Genomic DNA, 6,681 nt, shown 5'->3' with positions numbered 1-6,681 from the left:
TGGATCTGCGCTTTGACGCGCTGCGGTGCGCGCACAGTGGAGAGCCGAAAGAGGGAGAGGAGAGGACTATATGAGGCAGCGTCATTGGTGACCAGGGGGTTCAAATGCTGCTGGCCACTGTCGGGGCTTTCGATGCCTTCAGTCACATCATCACATTTTTCTATACTTTTTTGTGCTTACTTTGTGCCGGCGTGTTGGCTTGCCTGCGTTCTGGGACTTATTTGAGCAGATCCGGTACCTCTCGTATCGAAAAAAATATGAATATTAAAACAAGTTTTTTAAGAAATTATTAAAATAAAATATAACAACACAATGTAATCACTACAAAATTACGGAGCTAAAGAAGCTCCCAAAACCTCACAGCGCAGCGTGTGCGTAAAGGTGCCGTGGAGTGTGTGTGTGGTTGTGTGTGGTTGTGTGTGTGTGTGTTCCGTGCGTTTTCTCCGCTGGACACAGAAGTCGCCTTTGCTCAGGACGCCACTTTATTAATCACTGACATAAAGACTGATACCGTCACTGCAGTATAGCCTAAATAAGTCCCACTGCATTGTAAGTGGCATGTGTGTGCTGTTTTAAGCGGCGTTTTATGTGCGTTCCGGGACCTGTGCTCGTCGTATCTACTTAGTGTTCCGGCACCTTGTGATTTATAAATGAAGCATTGGATACATCATGACCTGCGCGAAAGAGGCGGAAAACTATGAATTTCACCCTCCTGCACCGCACATCCAAAGCCACTCTTTTTTCTCCCGGCTCTCTCTCTCACTCACTCTCACACAAACACACACACACACGACCCCGCCCCCCATGTCACTCACATTCATGCCGCATTCACTGGACAGGCACACAGTAGGAAACCGGAGCATCATAACATTGTCGCACACAGCAGCTAACAGCGGGGTTGCTACAACATAAAACTCGCGGGCCGCACTACATTAAACTTTCATATTAAGGTGGGGGCCACAAAATATCGTCCCGAGGGCCGCAATTGGCCCGCGGGCCGCGAGTTTGAGACCCCTGTTCTAGAAGGAGGATCAGAAAAAGAAGATCGTATGTCATCAATCTTTTTTGTAAAGTAGTTGACAAAGTGGCTTGGTAGAAGGGAGGAGGGAGGAGGGGGACCGGGGGGGGTCCAGGAGGTTGTAAAAGATGGAGAAGAGCTTTTTGGGATTAGAAAATGAGGATTGAATAGTAGTTTGGTAAAAAGTGCTTTTGGCTGTGGAATTAGAGGCAGAAAAAGAGGAGAGAAGAGACTGATACTTGATACCTAAGACAGACAAACAGACTGTAAGTGACTCAATACAATAACACAATTACAATGTATCCAGTATCCATTACCTGGAGTCACAGGCTGAGAAGCTTCTGATATGTGCGGTTGTCATGACGATGATGATGAGGAGGAAGACGCGCTGTTTTGAATAACAGAAGTGAGCCTCCTCTCGGTATCTGCTGCTCAGCCTATCTTTATAAATCAGTGATGCAAAGTGCACAGCTTCTCCCTTCACTGTCTCCTCAGACTCTCAGCCATTGCTGGGCTCTCTGGAGTCTGCTCGTTTCCCATTTCCTCCTCCTCCTGTGTGTGGTGGAGCACCGGCCCATTTGCTCCTGCTCCTGTATCAGCTTTTCCTATAAAATTATCCAACAAAAACTGATTAATTCACGTGTCACTGAAGCAGCAACTTCAACCAAACAGCTTCTTTAGAATATTTCAATGAAACGAAGGAATTCACCTTTGCTGTGGTGCTGCTCTTGAAATAGCTCACTATCTACCCAGAGTTAGCCTGTGAAGTGGCCGTTCCATTTGGTTCCACATCACGAGGGCCACTTGTGTTATGTCTGAGGAGTGTTTCTTGCAGTTGACTCGTGTCCAACAAATAGATCCCGTCCCGTAGTGATAACCCAATGTCACACAACTCCAGGAGGCGGGTTGAACTTGAAATGAGGGATTTTGTTTTCCGTTCCAGCACATTACAGACACATCTTTTAACGATCCTTTATCTAAATTGGCGTGACGTCTTTCCAAACCTGTCACGATGTCCCTTTATCACGTTTCCACATCAATTTAACGACGAATTTCACAGGCAAAACTTGTTTTTCGTTCTACTTCACAGCCTCCTCACTCACCACGATCCTCATGCGCCTCAATAACAACATGTGCATCCTCCACCACGCACCTATATGATGAACGGACTTACAGCCTCATCAACTGTTGCAAAAAAGGCGCATAACAGAATATAATTGAATATAGAAGACACACTATACAACATAGAATTTAAATGTACAAAACTTAAACTACAAACCTGGATAATATAAGAAAATATCAAACCAACATAGATATTTAACTATACACAGACAACACAGTGTTTTGGTGAAGAGCCTTTTTCATAAGTATATTTAAAGTATGCTTCATACAAATTGTGTGACGCATATGAATCTCCCTGGCACAAACACCCATATTTGCTGCTCCATCAGTCACAAGGCAAGTCACTCTGTGTGTTGGACCCCACTGTGACATCAGTGCTGATTTTACTGTTGCCACATTTGCAGCAGTGTGCGCCTCAGGGAAATGCAGCACCCCTAAAACAACACAATGCAAAGATGCCTTCGACACGATGGCTTTCTCCTTGGAGATATCTGTCCTCCACCATAGCTTTCAAAGCCTAAAGGAAAGAAGAGAACGCTGGAGGAGTGGCAGAAATGGGGAAAGAGGGAAACATGCTTCATGTGCTCACAGACACACCTGCCTTGTGAGGAGAACAAAGGGTTGAAAGCTTCAACAAGCTTTCAACCCTTTGTTCTCCACAATAGTGACAGGCTGGGAATCCTCCATCACCATATTGACCAAGGCCTCATCCACATCATTCTTCAGTCCTGATCCGTATTGACTTACAGATGTCTTTCATTACTCTCATGTTAATCCATTGCGCTTCGCTGCCACTTATATTTCGAATCGCACATCAAACCCGCAAACCATTTCCTGAATCAGTCACGTGGTACGGCCGGCTCGCGAGGCTTCGAACGTCAACACATACGTCATCAACACAAACCTCGATACGCGCTTCACAAGATCCTTCCTGGGTGATAGGACACGTGCTTAGCCCCGAACCCATAAAGACCCGAAGAAGAAGGAAACGTCACTTGAACTTTGACGAGACTTCACTGACAAACATGTTCAAGGAACAAACCTGTGAGTAAAACTTTACATTCACATACACTTCAGCAAAAACAAATTCAGCTAAGCTAACTGCTAATGAGACAGTGGAATGGATGTTGGACCATGTGAGGGTGAGGTGAGGACACTGGACCAGAGGAGCAGATAATAAAGATCAGCTGATTACAGATCATATAAAGACCTGAGTAATAAGGAAACTTCACTTGAACTCTGACGAGACTTCACTGACAAACATGTCCAAGGAACAAACCTGTGAGTTAAACTTTACTGGATTTATATTCTCATCTTTTCTCTTTCTCTTTTTAACTTCCTCTTTTCCAATGAATGATATTTACAACAGTCAAGTAATTACACCAATTCAATCTTTAAACCTGAGTCTGAACAGAATGTGTCTGATTTGATGGAGACCATAACGACTGGAGGAGAAACCGTTAAAATGCTTCCACACTAACTTCACGGGACAAGTTGTTCCTACTTGTTGACCCGTGGGAGCCAATCAGAAGAGTCCGTCTGTTTCCTGAAAAGCAGAGGCGAGACATGTTTTATTGTGGAAACCTCAACAGGATATAGTTTAACTCTGCAGGTTAAGATCAGAGGAAGTTGCACATTGTGAACTCTGATGAGACAAATCAGATTAAAAAAGAAAATTAAAGGATAAAAATTATAAACTGGAGCTTTTATCATTTATAATTATTGGAATATGCAGAGCTGTATAGTGTTACTGTTCAATTATTTTCCGAATGTGCATTTTATGAACTTTTTAATACCTGGAAGCTGTAAATAAGCCTCATGTTCCATGTTGTTAAGACTCTGCAGAGCACAGAGTGGAGTTGATCAGCCACAGTTGGAAGTCAAAGTTAGTTTAAACCACCACAACAAAAGTTTAGATTTACTAGCAAACAAACACCCTGATTAACGCTTAAGCCTGACAGCTTCAGTAAATCTCTATTAAGAAAGTGAGAAACCATTTTGTAATATCACACCAGCTACGACAGCCAGTCCATGAGCAGGTGATTCAGACGTCGTTACTTAAATATTATATGTGAACAAAGAACTCGTGGGTCCAACCACAGCTGTTTTCCATCTCGGTCTTCATGTTGATCTCAACCACACACCTTTAAAGTATTGTGAATGCATTGAGCAGAAATGTGCTATGACTGCTGCACACACACACACACACACACACACACACACACACACACACACACACACACACACACACACACACACACACATCATATAAAGACCAGAGTAATAAGGAAACGTCCCTTGAACTCTGACGAGACTTCACTGACAAACATGTTCAAGGAACAAACCTGTGAGTTAAACTTTACAAACGTTTGAAAATCTTCTCAACTCGTTCACACATGACAGGGATCAGTGATGACATCACACACGGCAAATATTTGATCTTTCTAAATAAACTTCACATTATAATTTTAACATTCATTTTAAATAAAGGAAAAACAACTAAAGATTTTTCTTCATTCAGCAAAAACAAATTCAGCTAAGCTAACTGCTAATGAGACAGTGGAATGGATGTTGGACCATGTGAGGGTGAGGTGAGGACACTGGACCAGAGGAGCAGATAATAAAGATCAGCTGATTACAGATCATATAAAGACATGAGTAATAAGGAAACTTCACTTGAACTCTGACGAGACTTCACTGACAAACATGTCCAAGGAACAAACCTGTGAGTTAAACTTTACAATTGTTTGTTCACACTGGATTTATATTCTCATCTTTTCTCTTTCTCTTTTTAACTTCCTCTTTTCCAATGAATGATATTTACAACAGTCAAGTATTTACACCAATTCAATCTTTAAACCTGAGTCTGAACAGAATGTGTCTGATTTGATGGAGACCATAACGACTGGAGGAGAAACCGTTAAAATGCTTCCACACTAACTTCACGGGACAAGTTGTTCCTACTTGTTGACCCGTGGGAGCCAATCAGAAGAGTCCGTCTGTTTCCTGAAAAGCAGAGGCGCGACATGTTTTATTGTGGAAACCTTGTGATGGAAAATTCCACTGATCAATGTCCTTCTACTGTTCTGACTGTTTTCTGTGCACGTAGCTGATGCCTCCTCAAGGTTCATGCCCTTATTTGGTAATCCCACCTCCTGTTCCCACCTCCTGTGCAGCTGGCTGCTGGTTTGATAACTGTTTCTGTATCAGTGATGCCAGACAGCAAGGCGTCTCCTGTTTATCACTTTGTATAAAGACCTTCCTCTGGTGTCACTCTGAGCCATGTGGGTGTAACCCTCTGCAGATTCAATCATTAAACCTCTAAGACAACTCCGGTCTGAAACTCATTATCTCAACCTGATAGAGTTTCACTCTGCAGGTTAAGATCAGAGGAAGTTGCACCTTGTGAAGCCTGATGAGACACATTGTGATTGTAAATGTGGTTTAAAACATGAGATTCATTAACTTAAAGTTTGTTCATGTGTTTGAAATTCTCCAGCAGATCCAAAGGACTATCTCAGGATGGTTCTTGTTGGAAAAACTGGAACTGGGAAAAGTGCAGTAGGAAACACCATCTTAATGAAGAAGGAGAAGGTTTTTCCTTCATCAGCTTGTGCTGACTCATTGACGAAAGTGTGTAGGAGAGAATCAGGGAAGGTTCAGGGCCAAAAACTGGAGGTTATTGATACTCCAGGTCTGTTTGACACTGAGCTGAGTAATGAGCAGGTGAAGGTGGAAATCGCTAAGTGCATCGCATACGCTTCTCCTGGACCTCATGTGTTCCTGATCATCGTCAAGGCAGACAGATTCACTAAAGAAGAAGAAGAAACAGTGGAAATCCTTCAGAATCTGTTTGGAGAACAGGCTGCACGTTACACCATGGCTCTGTTCACCCATGGAGACGATCTGGAGGAAGACGGCGTCACCATAGAAGACGTCATTGGTAACAATAAGGCTCTCAAAGCCTTCCTCCATCAGTGCAAAGGAGGATATCATGTTTTTAACAACAGGAATAAAGGTCCTACTCAGGTCCATGAGCTGCTGGAGAAGATCAACACAATGGTTGTGAGAAATGGAGGAAGCTACTACACCAACGAGATGCTCCAAGAGGCTGAGAAAGCTGTGGAAAAAAAGATGAATGAGCTTCTGAAGAAGAGCAACACAATGGTTGAGAGAACTCCAAGAAGCTACTACAACAATGAGAAGTTCCAAGAGGCTGAGAAAGCTGTGGAAAAAATGGAGAATGAGCTTCTGGAGAAGAGCAACACAATGTTTGAGAGAACTTCAAGAAGCTACTACAACAACGAGATGTTCCAAGAGGCTGAGAAAGCTCCGGCACAAAAGATGAATACGTTTCTGAAGGTGATCAACACAAGGGTTGAGGGAAATCCAAGAAGCTACTACAACATGGGGATGTTCCAAGAGGCTGAGAAAGCTAAGGAAAAAAAGATGAATGAGCTTCTGAAGAAGAGCAACACAATGGTTGAGAGAACTCCAAGAAGCTACTACAACAACGAGAAGTTCCAAGAGGCTGAGAAAGC

This window comes from Limanda limanda, chromosome 14, assembly GCF_963576545.1.
Source record: "Limanda limanda chromosome 14, fLimLim1.1, whole genome shotgun sequence".
Lineage (NCBI taxonomy): Eukaryota > Metazoa > Chordata > Actinopteri > Pleuronectiformes > Pleuronectidae > Limanda > Limanda limanda.
Note: the sequence above shows the minus strand (reverse complement) of the source record.